This window comes from Podarcis cretensis (genome assembly GCF_951804945.1).
Source record: "Podarcis cretensis genome assembly, chromosome: 3".
In the NCBI taxonomy this organism is placed as follows: Eukaryota; Metazoa; Chordata; class Lepidosauria; order Squamata; family Lacertidae; genus Podarcis; species Podarcis cretensis.
In genome coordinates this window covers 85,558,199-85,574,961 of record NC_137172.1, presented here as the reverse complement: position 1 = coordinate 85,574,961, position 16,763 = coordinate 85,558,199, and the positions used below count along the sequence as shown (strand labels likewise).

The following is a 16,763-nucleotide window of genomic DNA, read 5'->3' as shown; positions in this document are numbered from 1 at the left end:
AAGTTTGTGGTCAACCAAGACTCCTAGATCCTTTTCACATGTACTGCTCTCAAGCCAGGTGTCACCCATCTTGTATTTGTGCCTCTCATTTTTTTTGCCCAAGTGCAATACTTTACATTTCTCCCTGTTAAAATTCATCTTGTTTGTTTTGGCCCAGTTCTCTAATCTGTTAGGGTCGTTTTGAAGTGTGATCCTGTCCTCTGGGGTGTTAGCCACCCCTCCCAGTTTGGTGTCATCTGCAAATTTGATCAGGATGCCCTTGAGTCCATCATCCAAGTAGAAGTAATATCAGTGCAGACAAACCATTTCCTTGCTGAAGAGGAGGAAATTTCAGGGTACTTGCAAGCACATCAACCAACTCCAAAGTATACATAATAAATAAGCAATACATTACAGTTTACAGTTCAACCCAAAGCAAAAACTAGCCAAATTTACTTCTGTATCTTTGGACAGCCTACCAGCACTGCATATATGTGCCTGTTTTGCCACATATTTTCTAGCTTCATGAATGGCTTGCTGATAAGTGAAATTTGATTGGATGTTAGACAACACCTTGATTCTAATTTTAAAGTAAGTGCTCTAATATTCAAGGATGAAGATGTGAGAAGTTTACAGCCATATTTTGTTCCATGCCTTTTTGCATCAGTCTGCAGATGTCCCTTCCATTTTTCTACATAAGATAAATTATTCTTCAAAAGATAATAAGGATGAAGTTTTTTACATGGCAGGGAAATCTGGAACTGCATAAAGAAGACAATACGCCACACCTCCTAAGCTAGCCTACTGCCTTCAGGTGTATTGAACGACACTGTCCCATCACCAGTTTTTGTTTTTGTTTTTGTTTTTTTTAAAAAAAGATTGCACTTCCCATCTGGTTGTCTTCTGGAGGTGAAATGAAGGGATGTTGGTGACACTTTGTCGTTTGCTGCAAGCAACAAAATATCTTGGCGCAGCCCTACAGAAATCTCCAGTCACGCCTTTATCAACGTAGATTAAATTTCAATAACAATGAAAAGAGAGGAATTGTTGCCCTTCAAATGACCCTTATCTGAGATCCACCGAGAGTGCACTTCTACCCACTTCTACTCAGAGATAAATTCTGTGGAGTTCAATGGGGCTTTCTCGCAGGGGAATAGATATTGGATTGCAGCCTAAGTAACCAAAAGCCAGCCTGACATACATTCTCAACACACTTCTTAAAAACAAACATTTTAACACAATCACACAGATTCTCCAACCATGGGACAACTGTCATCATGTTCAGCAGAAACCTCAAGTGTGCAATCAGTATCTTTAAAGAAAAGGGGCAGAAATACAGAAATCATGGCTAGGGCTTATTCATTTGCACCTGGGTAATACAAACTGCATGTAGACATGGGGAGTGGTTTTCTCCTTTTGGAACAATGCCCTAGATGAACTAATGTTAGTTTATCAGCAGTACAGAAAAAAAGTATGCCAGAAAGTTTAATGCTTGGGAAAGTATATGTTTCACAACATATAGGGTTTTCATCTGAACCTCTTGCGCCAGTTTTAATTCAAAGTATCTCCCTGGGTGGGACAATCACTCAAAACAAGGATCAATTTCATCGATCAACATCTTTTCCAAAAGTCTAAATGGGCAGTTTTTCATTCCCTGCATGTTCCAAGCTGATCTGCAAGCAGACATTATACTTACTTACACTGCAACTGTCTACTGTTTGCAGCTGTAACACTTTTGTACTGGGAGTTGTGCAGGTTACATAGGAAGACAAATATTAAGTGATTTTAGTTGCAAGAGCTGATGGCTATCATTTCTGGAAAGAAATTCATTCGCAAGTCTAAATCAGCAAATTCCCCGCCAAATTGGAATTTCTTGCTATACGGAAAGCAACAGCAAAATACACTGGACAGTGTTGATTAACATTTATGTAATGCAACATTGTCTATCCTGCAGCATTGTCTATCCTGCAAATGAATGAGAATAATGCTCAATAAAGAGTTGATGTCATCTGATATCCCCATAAACAAACCAGGACAAATGATCCTTTAAAATGTCACATGGAAGTGACTTTAAATGTCATAATCTTCCATGTTCCATAAATATGTGGACATTTTCATTTTGGACTGCTTTCAGTGCCCAGTATACTGATCTATGTAAATTACATAAATCCTACTTTTTTATTGTAGTCCAAGGTAATATGCAGCTGAGGCATCAGATAATGATCAACGACACTTTTAAACTTAGTGGTTGACATAGTCTCATCCTATAACATTGAGACAACCTGTGAAAAGGTTACAATAACCTGGACAAGCTTACCTTGCTATAGGCAGTTGAGCTTCATGTATTTCTTTCTGTTACAAAACACTGAGGACATACAGTACTAATAAAGTGGCTAAAGTATTTTACCTGCCATCTGTTTCTGGATATTTTGTCTTACCATTTTATGACAATCACTCTGAATCACCATCAATTCATCCAACGACATTTTGGAAGGAGGGAGATTTTTTCCCCCTTTTTCCCCTTTTTGCCTTTAGGCATTTGGAAAGGCAGGGAGATTTCAGGCTCATGTATATTTCATAAAAGTATACTGGAAGCTGCAGATGATATGCCATTTGAGGCTACATTATGAGAAGCATTGTGTGCTGCACATAGGAGGTAGTAACAGCGCAACTGTTCTCAGCCCAGATTATTGTGTCCACTTCTGAGTGGCTACATTTTAGGAATACAGATATACCACTTTTCATCACAGATAATTCAGAAAAGAGAAGCAAAGCTGTTAAAAGATTGTGTGTGTGTGTGACACATGAAGAAAGCTTGCCAGGAACTATACCTTTGATTACTGCTGCTTCAAATCCCTGCTGAGAAACCCATAATTTTCACTTCATTTGATTTTTCAGTGAATAGGTTTCCTCCAGAATTTCGGGTTCATGATGAAATTCATTGAATTATTGAGTATGTGCACTTTGTAGAGTGAGATCTCTCTCTCTCACTTTCTCACACAGAGATAGTAATAGAAAATTTGTAGTATATTGGAAGATAGAAACATTTGGATTACTGTTGATTATTTGTTGGGTACGTATACTGTATTTGGTACTGGGACTTAAGAGCATTGATTATGATAATTAAGGACACTGAATAGGGCAAATTAAAGCATGTACATACATGGTAAAGAAGACTGATTTCCTTCATTTCTCCAATTTTGTTTCACTTGCACTGCTCCACTCAATTTTACATCAGCTCACATAAGTCTATTTTATTAACACCACCTCTCTTCCTTGTCACCCCTTTAATTTTCTCCTTTCCTTGATATCCTTTGATTAACTAATTGAAGCTTTTCTTCTCCAAAGTACAAGCTGACCCTATGTATTAGTACTTTGTGCTAAAAACTTTCACACTTATTCCCTTGTTTTCTTTTGTTGCCTTTTGCTTCTATAATGCCATTTCGTTTTAATTGATTTCTGCTTCCAGCTGAACTTGATAGGCTCTTTTTTTACTCAATAAAAAGTTTACATTGATAAGTAATACAACTTAGGAACAATGAATCTTAAATTTCATTGCTGTCAAGAACAAATGCTCAATGCCCAAAGATCACACAGATTAAAAAAAAAGGTGTGTATACAATACAACACATGTTTGCATAAGGTGCAGGGGAAAAACTGGTTCACATGGGGAAAACACATAATATTTTATGAAAACCACAAAGGAGAGACCCAAACTGGCAGAAATCACACTCAAATCAAGCAGTTCAGGCTAGTGCCTCCATTATGAGGCCAAATGAGGACACAAAGAAATTTGATGTGAGTGGAAATGGCTCAAAAAGGAGCTCACATTTTTCACAGCAATGTTCTATGGCCCTGAGGTAGACATGTAGTGCCCTCCACATGCTGTTGGACTCCAACTCCCATCAGCCCCAGCCAACCTGGCCAGTGGCCAGGGACGATCGGGGTTGTATTCCAGCAACATCTGGAGGAGATGTTGGCTCCTCCTGGTCTAAGAAGGTAACCTCACACTTTGATGTGAGCAGCTTTTGAGGCGAGAGTTTGTACAGCCTTTGACGCAGGCCTCTGTGGCTCAAGTGCCATATCACTATCATTTCTTAATTCTTCAAATGGCTATCCTGCCTTTTCTTACCTAGCACTCAAGGCAGATCTCAACAACAATGGAACGCAATTATATATTGATATGATTATCGAATCGTAAATATCAGAGAGAAAACTTTATGAAAGGAAGAGTGTGTGACTTAAGTTTTTAGGAGTGCTATTCATTCATTCATTCATTCATTTATACAAAATGTTTATATACGGCTATTTATCAAAAACATCAAGTGATTTACAACTGTTTTACATAAAACCCTTCCAATAAAAACTATGTAAAAATCAGAAATTAGCTCACTTTTATGGAAAGATAGAGTCTTAATTGCCTGCATAAGCTTGAGGGAATATACATGGTTTCAGCAGGCATTTAAAACTCAAAGCAGAAGGTGGCTACTTATTTTTATTTTTTAAAAAAATGTCTTAAATAGGTTGGTATTTTATGTTTAATTTAATTGTTTTGCTGTTTTGTTGTTTTCCAGTTCAGACTCCTTTGGGAGGAAGGGTGGATAGAAATTAAACAAACAATCAAACTCACAGTGAGCTCTGACTTTCTCAGCCTGCTTTTACAGATCTGTTTTTGGACTTTTGCCCTACAGCTGTTATTTATTCATCCTAGATAGCAGGTCTTCAAAACCAGTGACCTAGCCTATTCAAAGTATTTATCATTCATACCATACACGCTAAACAAAGTAAACCACTGAAGCTCATCAAATATTAGCAACTTCTTTCTCACCCTGAGAACAAAGGCTGGAACTGTTTATCAGAAAATTATCTGAATGTTCATAAAAGGCTGTCTTCCATACTCTGTGAATTTTTCCTTGGAGATGAGACCAAATCCTGACATCTTTGAATTCTGGTTCCCAGGCTTTGATGACCTGTCTGCCTTCCTGATCCATTATCACCTTTGCTTTGGGTGCAATTCAGCATTAGACCTGATCCTGTTTTCTCTTCTGGGTGCTGAGCCCCTGCAAATGGTGTCCTGGGAAAGAGCTCATTTGACATGGATCTGCAGACTGAAGAAAATGAGCAATGAGCAGGGGCTGGGGTGGGGGTGGGGAATTCTAGAAGGGATGAATAAGTAATTAATTTGGATATTAAATTATTAAATTATTGAAAATAAAATATGGGGGAGGGGCAATATGGAAAATGAGCAATGGCAGGAGTGACGATCTAAGCCAGATTCAGAGGAGTCAAACAATGTTTTTGCATTGCTATGCTATTAAATTGTCATAATGCAGCACCAGCTAAGCTATAGTGTAGGCATAGGCAAACTTGGCCCTCCAGATGTTTGGGGACTACAATTCCCATCATCCCTGACCACTGGTCCTGTTAGCTAGGGATGATGGGAGTTGTAGTCCCAAAACATCTGGAGGGCCGAGTTTGCCTATGCCTACTATAGTGGGACTGGCACAACTTGTGACCCATCAAGCTTAACATGTCACACCCTCTATTCCAAGGGTAAAGGTAAAGGACCCCTGGACAGTTAAGTCCAGTCAAAGTCAACTATGGAGTGTGGTACTTATTTCACTTTTCAGGCCAAGGGAGCTGATGTTTGTCCACAGACAGCTTTCCGGGTTATGTGGCCAGCATGATTAAACCGCTTCTGGTGCAATAGGACACTGTGACGAGTGCCAGAGCGCACAGAAACGCTGTTTACCTTCCCGCCACAGCAGTACCTATTTATCTACTCACACTGGTATGCTTTCAGACTGCTAGGCTGGCAGAACCTATCCCAAGGACTTGATAAGCATTTTATTTTCTGCTTGCAAATGTAGAAAGGAGGGAGCCACAAATAGTGACCTGACAAGCCACAACACATGGCTCGTGACTGAGAATCCAGTCCAGGGCACCATTATGTTAATGCCTCAATTAGCCCCTGCTTGAAATGAGATATGGCTCTAGCATTCTTTTCAGTGCCATCCTTCACTGATAATTCCACTGGGATGTCAAGACTTAAATATATTTAATATATTAATTCCAGGGCTGCTGGAAGCTAATCTAACATTTAGCTAATCTAACATTTAGAAACAATTATAAGTGAAAAATAGCCCAAGTCTAGCATTGCTGAAATAGATTCTCCCCATCAGAAGAGGTTGAGAAAATGGAGTTAATAAGAGGAAGATGGTTTCTCTTCTTAGAAAATTGTAGTAATGAATGCTGGGAGAACCATCCATATGGTAACAGACTCATTTAATGAATGGGAATTAGAGGTTCAAGGGGTTGGAAGTGTGTTTCTGCTCTGTACAGTGGCTGTGGAATTACTCACTTCTCATGAGGAGAGGCTCTTTCATTCATTTATTTATTTTGCAGAGCCATTGAATAAACGCATGGGTGGCCCAGATGACATCAAGGAAGGGGGAAAGTTTATAACTGGATTCCTCTAACAGAATTGACAATAGATTTTAGCCAGCGGGGCCTTTTTATTGATGATAGGAAGAAACTGGAAACTAGTGTGCTCATATCATCTTTACAGAAGTGGCACTGGGATTTTTTGTTGTTACTTTGACAACCTGGTCTTTTGTCTACATAAGCTTTTGCTTTTGTTTTTGAACCTGCTCTTTTGTGCAAGTCTAGGACTTGATGATCAGAAGGTGGCCAGTTTGAATCCCCGCGACGGGGTGAGCTCCCGTTGCTCGGTCCCTGATCCTGCCAACCTAGCAGTTCGAAAGCACGTCAAAGTGCAAGTAGATAAATAGGTACCGCTCTGGCGGGAAGGTAAACAGCATTTCCGTGCCCTGCTCTGGTTCGCCAGAAGCGGCTTAGTCATGCTGGCCACATGACCCGGAAGCTGTACGCTGGCTCCCTCGGCCAATAAAGCGAGATGAGCGCTGCAACCCCAGAGTCGGCCATGACTGGACCTAACGGTCAGGGGTCCTTTACCTATATTACAGAAAACAGGATAAATACAGTGATGGCAGAAAGAATCCCAGAGCAGCGATGTCACGCTGGCCACGTGACCCGGAAGTGTCTCCGGACAGCGCTGGCCCCTGGCCTCTTAAGTGAGATGGGCGCACAACCCCAGAGTCTGTCAAGACTGGCCCGTACGGGCAGGGGTACCTTTACCTTTACCTATGTTATCATTATTCCAAATGAAATCTGCTTATGTTGTGAGATTTCTATGGGCTAGTCTCCAGTTCAATATATATAAGAGTGCATTGTGAACAGCTTTTAGTACATTCTGTCTGAATGCTGGCTGTGAGATCTCCCTCAGGAGGATATTAGAAGAACTCTCTCTGGAGGAAAGAAGCAAGTGTACATTCTGTTTTAATAAGGGGACCAGTGCTTTATGTTTATTTATATTGCTTTATGGGAATACACTTTTGTACCTGATACCTGTGTTGTGATATCCTGGGGTTTCTTGAAAATAAATAGATCTGATATCTCTGACTGATCCTTAACTCTCAGCACTGACTTATGCATTCTAGCCTGCAGTAACATCTGCACACTGGGAGCAAATACCAGACCTTGACAGAGTCATGATTCTATTTGAAGAGTAGCGTATTCTGGAGGAGGAAGCCTCAAGTACAAAGAAAACATTCTCAGTATCAGAATTAATGTCACCAGAAACCGACATTTGTCCTAACACTCTGAGGTATGAAGTGCATACATTTCCCACATAACACACTCCTTTCTCTGTCAACAAAACAACCCCCAGAACTTAGTGCCCCTTTCCACAGTAAGCAGCTTCTTGATTAGGGAAAGAGATTTAATTTCTGGACAACCTGAGGTCTGGGTGTACTGGATAAATGCTGGACCTGCAGTTTAGTGGGGCATTTTTTAAAGAACAGTCCTATATGTTAAAAAGCTATTGGAAATAAAACAACAACAGGGATGGGCTAGAACCTTTGTCTCTGATGGACTTGTTCCTTATTTGCATGGGAACGCATTCAAAAATTGTGCGCCCCCCCCTCCGCCGGGCTGTTATCTAGAGTAGCACGGTCCTCTAATAGCCCCTCATTATTCCACCACCTTGCTCCACTGCCTGTGTAAACCTAGATGCAAACTACCTCTTTTTGAAAATAACTTCTGATACACTATTCACTCATAAAAGTAAAGGCACCCCTGACCATTAGGTCCAGTTGTGGATGACTCTGGGGCTGCGGTGCTCATCTAACTTTACTGGCTGAGGGAACCGGTGTACAGCTTCCGGGTCATGTGGCCAGCATGACTAAGCCACTTCTGGCGGACCAGAACAGCGCACGGAAACGCCGTTTACCTTCCTGCCGGAGCAGTACCTATTTATCTACTTGCACTTTGATGTGCTTTCGAACTGCTAGGTTGGCAGGAGCAGGGACCAAGCAATGGGAGCTCACCCCGTCGCGGGGATTCGAACCGCGACCTTCTGATCGGCAAGTCCTAGGCTCTGTGGTTTAACCCACAGCGCCACCCGCGTCCCTACTATTCACTCATACTAGGAAGTAAATCAGCTATACAGCTACAAATGAAACGTTTTAAATGTGTTGTAAAGTGCAATATACAAATGTGACACTAGATGGCGACAGTGAGCTATGCCAAATTTGGTGTATTTTTAAAAACTTTTTAAAAAGCATTTTCACAGCATTTTTTAATATGTTTGTAGATTCCACCCCAGCTAATTCAGAGGTATTCTTTTTTCAGTAAACCCTCATTACATGTCACCTTAGCTTAAGGCCATGCCAGTGGGCCTTTTGTTTTACTCTACAAATGATGCATTTTATCCTAGCAGGTTTAGATCTACACACTAGAGAATGTAACATTTTTCTAAGCATTATGCTGTAACACCTAGAGTTATAATACTCAAACCATACCCTTAGTTAAAACAAGTGCATGGTGGGGATGGGGAAAGCTTCCACCAACATTATAAGCCTCAAAAGTCTATTTCTGTTTAAAAATAAGCCCTGTTGAGCTCATAACTTGAAACGCAGCACACATGATCTATTTGATGAGGTCTACAAAGGCAATAAATGTCAATAACATTGCCACATGTGCAACATTTTTTTTTTTTAAAGTGCTGAAGATCTATACATATTGCCTTTGCAAATTTTATACAGGCATGTCATATGTTTCAAATGCACTCTATTGCCTTATGATCCATCTGAGCCTTACTGTATTGCCAGAGAATGAGAAAAAGGTGTGACTACATGGAGGGTAAGATGTAAGCGAGCTCAGTTTCTGACATTGCACAATATAATTGCTGGTCACAGGGCACTTCTGTTAAGGCATCGGCCTTAGCTGCCAATTTCCTGGCTTTGTGGAGTTTGAGCCAAAATGAGATAGCCTTAATTCTGATCTTAAACTAGCAGGGTTTTTCCCCACTCAGGCTGGGTTTTTCATTGAAAGTTGCTGCTTTTTCCTTTTAATGGAAGTTTGAGGCTTACAGTGGACCTCAGGAATATCTCTGTTAAAACATTCTCTCTTATAAACTTATAATGACTTTTTAATATAAAAAACCACCACCAAAATTCTTCTTTTTGCCAACCTAGCTGTTTCGAGGCCTGTATTCTGGATCCATTCCAAAGTGTAGTGCATTTTTCCATCTGTCAATTGCAATGGAAAACATCTCAGACATTCACAATAATCTGTTTAATTATAATTACTAATATTATCATTTTTTAAAACTGCCATTTTTTCCACCCTCAGAGGGAAGTCTACATGCCAAAGATTGACACAGTGAGGCAGAAGGGTATTCTGAAATGTAGTTGAAAGCTTTAGTTCAAAAAATAGCTTATTCATGTTATTATCAGGGAAAGATCTAAATCAGGGGCGTTTATTCCTATCTGTCCTAGCCAGCTAGTGGTCAGGGATAGCAAAATAAAAAAATTCCTTCCAGTAGCACCTTAGAGACCAACTAAGTTTGTTATTGGTATGAGCTTCCGTGTGCATGCAAGCTCATACCAATAACAAACTTAGTTGGTCTCTAAGGTGCTACTGGAAGGAATTTTTTTTTATTTTGTTTCAACCACGGCAGACCAACATGGCTACCTACCTGTAACTAGGAATGATAGCAGTTGTAGTCCAACAACTTTTGATGACCCCATACTCCACACCCCCACTTCACAGCTCCCAATGGCTTCATATATATGTAAAAAGCACTGGAGACAAAATGGAACCCTGTGGAACCCCACAGCAAGGCACCGAGTAGAAGCAGGTTCTGCAGTTAAGAAAGGAAACACTGTAATGCTCCCAATCCACAGAGCGTTCCAGGAGGTTACTATAGTCAATGGTATGTAAAAGCCCTCTCCTTCACAATAAACGTAAACAGAGTGACACAGGGTCTTGATAATCAGCTTCATCCTGACACATCGATGCTGCCTCGTCATTCCACACAGACGAGTCCACCACACAAGAGTTGAATTTTGCTTCAGCAGTAGTGGTACAGCAACATTCACAATTGCACCTGAGGGCAGCAACAAACTTAGGGCAGGCTGCTGCAGGGCACACAGCACTGGAATTTGGGGCAGGGGTGGAGTTCAGGAGCAATCTCAGGGGTCCTGCCACTGCTGCCCCCAATACACACCCCAGCACCTACCAGCTGAGGCAGCATCTTCTCCCTAATGATAGCGTTGACTCTGCCACCATTTTGGATTCTTTTCTGGGCTGCAGTAACAGGAAACATCTTGTTGCTGCTGCTTTCCTGCTGCCCAACCACCCCAGAGCTGCTCTGTACAGCTTCTCAAAACCAACAAATTTGACTTGCACAGGGAGCAGCACAAAGTTTTAAAATTGCAGATCCATAACTAACAATACAGGCAGAGTACACTCTCGGCCATTTTCATAACTGACAGCTATATTACGCGGGCAGCTGTATCGACATGGCCTTCTATCATCTTGTAGAGTATTGACACTGTTCTTGGAATTTATTACCACAGAGAGTTTGACTGGAAAATTAAATAATAGGAGAGGGGGGGGGGAGAGAGACTCTTGACTGGTTAATATGATTACATGACTCAAACTCTGGCACAGCTACACTTAGGATTAAGTCCCTGAGCTTTGTAATCATCTGGAAATGTCATTACTGACAGTTATCTCCCCTCCCCAATTAGACCTTGGCAGTCTCTTCCTGTCATCCAATTAGAATGTAGCAGTTTCTCAATAGTGCCATGCATTTAACATGTCTAGATAAGGAATAGGCAGTGTTGCGGCATTCACCCTGCGAATAACATGCTTGCTCAAGCTTGATGCCTTAGTATTTTACTTACATGATATATATCAAAAGGAGGTTGCCTGAAGACTACTCTTTTCCCAACTGGTTTGGAATGAAGGTGCTTTCAATCAAAAATAGCCCACTCCCCAGTTCCACAGGCAGTTCCACAAAACTATTAAATAGATTATTAAGGAGGTCCGCATTAAACTCAGAGTTGATGAGTTATCTCAAGCAAATGGTTACTGTCGTCCTTATCTTATTAATAATAGCTGGCCTTACAGGGTTGTTGTAAGATACAGTTGCCTGGGCATAGCCGGGAATCGGCCATCAAAAACAGTGTCCTGGTGGAAATCTCTAAAATGTCTGGACATATGCCAGTCAGTGGCGTCGCAACTGGGGGAAGAGGCGGTGCACCCCGGGTGCCATTTCTGGGGGGGGGGTGTGACAAGAAGGCACCCCGCGGGGGCTCACAGTGGTGTGAGCAGCCACCGCACCGCTGCAGCTGCATGTGGAGGATCCTCTGTTCACGTCTGCAGTCGCGAGCAGAGGATCCCAGCGCTGGTGGCAAACCGCTATGTACAGCACATGTGCAGTGTCGCACACATGCACTGTACGTAATACTGCTGCACATGAGCTCTACGTAGTGGTTTGCCGCTGGCGCCGCTTGAGTGCCGTACAGACAGCGGTGGGATCCCTCCGTTGCCTCTACAGCTGCAAACGGAAGATCCTCCGTTCATGGCTGCAGCCATGAGCAGAGGATCCTGGCACGAGCGCCGCCGCCAGCAGACCACTAGGTACAGTGCATGTGCCATCCCGGGTGTCACGACGCCTTCGTTCGCCCCGATGGCAGTCCATTTGGGAAAGAAAAAGAAAAAAAAAAGCTCAACAACTACAGTGGTAACTGTAGACCTTCCTATCATCATAACATGGAATAAAACTTTCAGTATCACCAGCCCAGTCTTGTGGAATACTCTGCCAGTATAGATTCAGCAGGTACCTTCTGTTTCAACTGTTTCAAACATCCTGCTGAAAATGTATCTGTTCCATGCAGGCAATTAATAATATCACTGTACCTCGGGTTACATACAATTCAGGTTACAGACTCCACTAACCCAGAAATAGTACCTCGGGTTAAGAACTTTGCTTCAGGATGAGAACAGAAATCGTGCTCCGGCGGTGCGGCGGCAGCAGGAGGCCCCATTAGCTAAAGTGGTGCTGCAGGTTAAGAACAGTTTCAGGTTAAGAACGAATTAAGGTCTGGAACGAATTAAGTACTTAACCCGAGGTACCACTGTATCAATATAAGACAACAGGTTGATGTCTTTTAATCCTAAGAAGTGCATGGTGATGATTATAGTTTCTACTTATATGACAATTTAGAGGGTTCAGGACTTAAATGGAACTTGTACGTTTGCAATGGACTCTGTTATCATTTCCGTACCCCCCCCATATAGCTTTTGTTCAAAACCCTAAACCCAGGAAGTCTACCATGATAAAAATGCATTTGTGATTAAGGAAGGAAGAGTTCAACATGAGCACCTATCACCACAATTCAGAGCTGTAGTAAGCCTCAATCAGTCAGAATCGTCTGTGCTTTTATGTGCTAATTGGATAAGAGTTGGAGGTTGTGGTATTGTCAGCATGATGGATTAGGTACACACACAAAAATCTTTTTACCTCCTCATTTGTATTTTAATCAGTCAGCTGCACCTGATAGACTCTTCCAAATGGTCTTTTCGTTTCTCATAAACAGGTTGGAAGCTTACAAGTATGTAATATAAATATGTCAGATGCTGCCTGATTTGCCACACCCACCTGATTTCTTTTTCACAGGTGCCAGTTCTCTTTCTTCCTCCTCACAGATAGCAATGTCGATGCCCAATTCTCTCTCTCTCTCTGCCTCTCTCAACTAATTAAGGCCTTGAAGAATCATATATTCATTTCAGGTTTCTATGCGCTTAGTATTCTTGGTATGGTCTGGTGTCAGACTGACCTTTTTTAATGTTAGCTTCCACATTCTGAGAACGTTTCTTAAGAATTTCTATGCTTCTTTCCTGATTTTAATGGTTGTGTAGATACCTATTGATTGTGGCAACTATCTTTCTTGTGTTTTATTCTCAACTGACTCCCTATACTCATTCTTTGAGTCAGTATTTTGGTTTTTTGCTTGAATTTCATCTTCAGGCTTTCTAGCGTTTGTGTTTGTGTGTGTGTGTGTACACACACACATATTTTCAATTCCTGCCTGCCAACAATAAAACAAAAAAGATGAATTATTTTTATTGGTGTCAGTGGTTTATAAAGTAATGGCCACTGGTACCATAATTCAGACACATTCTGTTTATTTAGCTGAGTCAATGGAGATATTTGCCAAAGAATTCAACTTAGTTTGTTGACTAATTAGGTTATTCTCTGCATGCTGTAAAAAGAGATGAATAATTCCCTGACAGATATTTTAAAAAGGCATCACTAAATCTATCTTGGTTTTTTAATATGAGACCATGAGGTGACCATTCCTTTTGATCTCTGAGGCTGGACTAGTGGGTGTCTTGGAAAAGATGTCACAATAAGCTGATGAGGCAGTAAAAAACCAACTACTGTCTGGGATGTACCAATTCAAATGGTGCTGGGATGGGGAGAGATTCCTATGGCAGGAAGTTGTCTCACTAAACATTGTACCCTACCAAAAACAGAACAGCTTTAAGCTTTTGTGTAAACAGGGGAGATAATGAAGGGTTTAATGAAGAATAGCAGCTGTATTTTCAGCTCCTTGTGCTCCTTGGGGGGGAGGTTATTTCTTCCAGTTGACACCCAAGTAGAAGATATGTGACACAAATTCCACAGTGTTGGAGTACTCAGTAGACATCAAAGGTCATGAACTAAGACTCCTCTGTCCACTGTCCAAAGCCAGGCTGTGAAGAAAGGAAATATGAAAGATACTCTATATCAGTGGTTTCAAGTTGGTGGTGTGTGGACCCCACTTTTGATATATATATATCAAAAGTAGGGGGGCATGGCTTGGCTTTTCAATAACAGGGGGTCTGCAGTACTTAGCTAATTGGGAGCCACTGCTCTATATGATCAAGGCTCATACTTATAATACTGTTCTATATAGTACTATTCTATAAGTGGCCTTGATGATGCCTGAAATATTAGGTCAAATGATATTTCACTTGAAACTATGCTGGGTAATCAGAGTCTTTTCAAAGAGAACCACTGATCTTAAGAGGCTGTTGCTGAAGGAATGTTGTCATCTATGAACATCTATTAATTAATTATTGAATTAGCCTCTCGAAATAATAAACACCATGAAGGTTTTGCTTTATTCATGTTGAAAACGGTGATTTTTACACTCAGTCTCTCTATGTGTCTTGAAATCAGAGCTTTGCAAACTACCAATTTAGGTTCAAAAACATTTTACTACATTCAGTCTGTTAGGTGTCTTCATGGTTTACAGCCCAAGCTTCGACTTAGCAAGCTCTCTCTATTTGTCTGTCATCTTTGCTTCATTCTCAGAATTGTTTAGCAGTGGGGAAATGCTTAATTTTACATTTTAATTAAAACAGAGAGAATGATTCCCGGTTTCTGTTCTAGCTGTTGAAAGAAAATACTACCCCCTGTGTAATCTGACTCTCTTAATTATCTTATGAAAATTGATCTCCCTTTTACCTGCTCAGACTTTGTTCTTTCTTTCTTTTGCAGTTAGAACTACCATCAAATGTGAGAAGCATTTATGAATGCAGCTGTACTTTGTAAAGGGCATAAAGCTATGTCTGTAGACTGAGAATCTGCATTGAACGTTCAGAGAAGGAAGAATGAGGGGGGGAAATCGCCAGCATGGATAAGCTGACACTTGTGCCTACTCATGTGTAGAAAATGTAGTATACAGCATTTACGGTAATGGAGGAGCATTAAGCAAAGAAAACAACCCCTCTCTCACCTGCTGCATATTTCTTTTTTTGCCGTGACAGTTGTGACACATAGAAGATACCAACAGCAGAAGCAGATGCAGTGATGATGGATCTTCATACTTCTTTTCTTCAGAAGCCATCTCTTCTCAGGTTCCCAGCTGTATGGGCCTGTTTTCAGGCACTGGTCTGTGGCTTGCATAGCTTTTTCTGATGCTATGGAGAAATAGAGCTGCATGACATCTGCGTACTGATGTTTTGGGATGGGTGAGGTGGAAGCTGGGGCTGTTGCAAGGCAGGGGCTCTGTGAAATGGAAGGGGATACCCAAAATTTGGGTATGCACAGAAATAAGCAGAGCTATTTTCCAATTCTGGACTATTTCTCCATTCATCTTATTTCTGAACTCAATATGAAGAGGGTTTGTGCGCCTAGAAAGTGGGGACTATTTAAGTTTCTGGACAGTGTGTTTTCTTGGGAAGAAAGGGCACAATGACCCATTATATGTGTGTATGTACTATTAAGTATAATTGTATAGATTTCCTGCTTTGAAAACTGGAAGAGTACAGCAAAGTACATCTATTAAATGAATGTCAACTAAGTAAAATCAAATGCAACAGCATCGAGACACAAGACTCTTCTGCATTCCATGGTTCATTAAGTGCACATTATTTATATTCTGTACCATCTTTGCACATTTGCAAGGCAGCATAACAGGAAGGGGGCACTTCCTTGAGAGAAAGTGGGGGTAGGGCAGGAAACAGCAGGGACATAAGTGAGCCCAGGCAGTCCCCATGCTTGAATGTCAATGCTTCATGCATAGTTATTTCTGGCATTTCCACTCCCAATGTAGTTAACAAGGTATATTATTTATTTATAAACAAACAAACAAACAAACAAACAAACCAAGTAAAGGTAAAGGCAAAGCGCCCCCTGACCATTAGGTCCAGTCACAAATGACTCTGGGGTTGCGGCGCTCATCTCGCTTTATTGGCCGAGGGAGCTGGCGTACAGCTTCTGGGTCATGTGGCCAGCAGGACTAAGCCACTTTCTGGTGAACCAGAGCAGCACACGGAAACGCCATTTACCTTCCTGCCGGATCAGTACCTATTTATCTACTTGCACTTTGACATGCTTTCGAACTGCTAGGTTGGCAGGAGCAGGGACCGAGCAACGGGAGCTCATCCCGTCACGGGGATTTGAACCGCCAACCTTCTGATTGGCAAGCCCTAGGCTCAGTGGTTTAGACCACGGCACCACCCATGCCCCATGGGAATAAAACCAGGTAATGAACTACAAATAGCAGAAAAGAAGAAAAACAAAAGCCAACAACATAAAATTGCACCAGCAAAACAAAACCAGTTTCAATGAGGTTTTAATCTTGGGCAAGCTCAGTTGGTTGGTTGGTTAAAACGAAGGACCTTTTCAGTTCATGCAGGAGAAACAATGACACTCAACTCCAGTCGTTCCAAAGACAAGTCCCCACTAGCTAGAAGCAGCCCCGCCAGTAGCCACAAGCAGTTGTGGACTTGGGGCTCTCAAATGTCACCCGTGCACTGTGTGATGCTGAATTTTGGCACCCCCCTCACCTCTTGTGCTCCGTTCTACATCATTGTTTTGCTGACCGCTGCGGCATGGCAACCGCACCAGTCACGCTACC

At 41.5% G+C, this 16,763-nt stretch overlaps 1 long non-coding RNA gene across 1 annotated transcript in view; it reads left to right on the top strand.

Annotated features, from left to right (window-relative positions):
• LOC307212957 overlaps nucleotides 1-15,675 on the top strand; it is a 48,094-nt gene extending 32,419 nt beyond the window's left edge. Inside the window, exon 3 of the long non-coding RNA XR_013837289.1 lies at nucleotides 14,900-15,675. This is a non-coding gene — a long non-coding RNA (uncharacterized lncRNA). The remainder of the gene's footprint in view (nucleotides 1-14,899) is intronic.
• The last annotated feature ends 1,088 nt before the right edge of the window (nucleotides 15,676-16,763 follow it).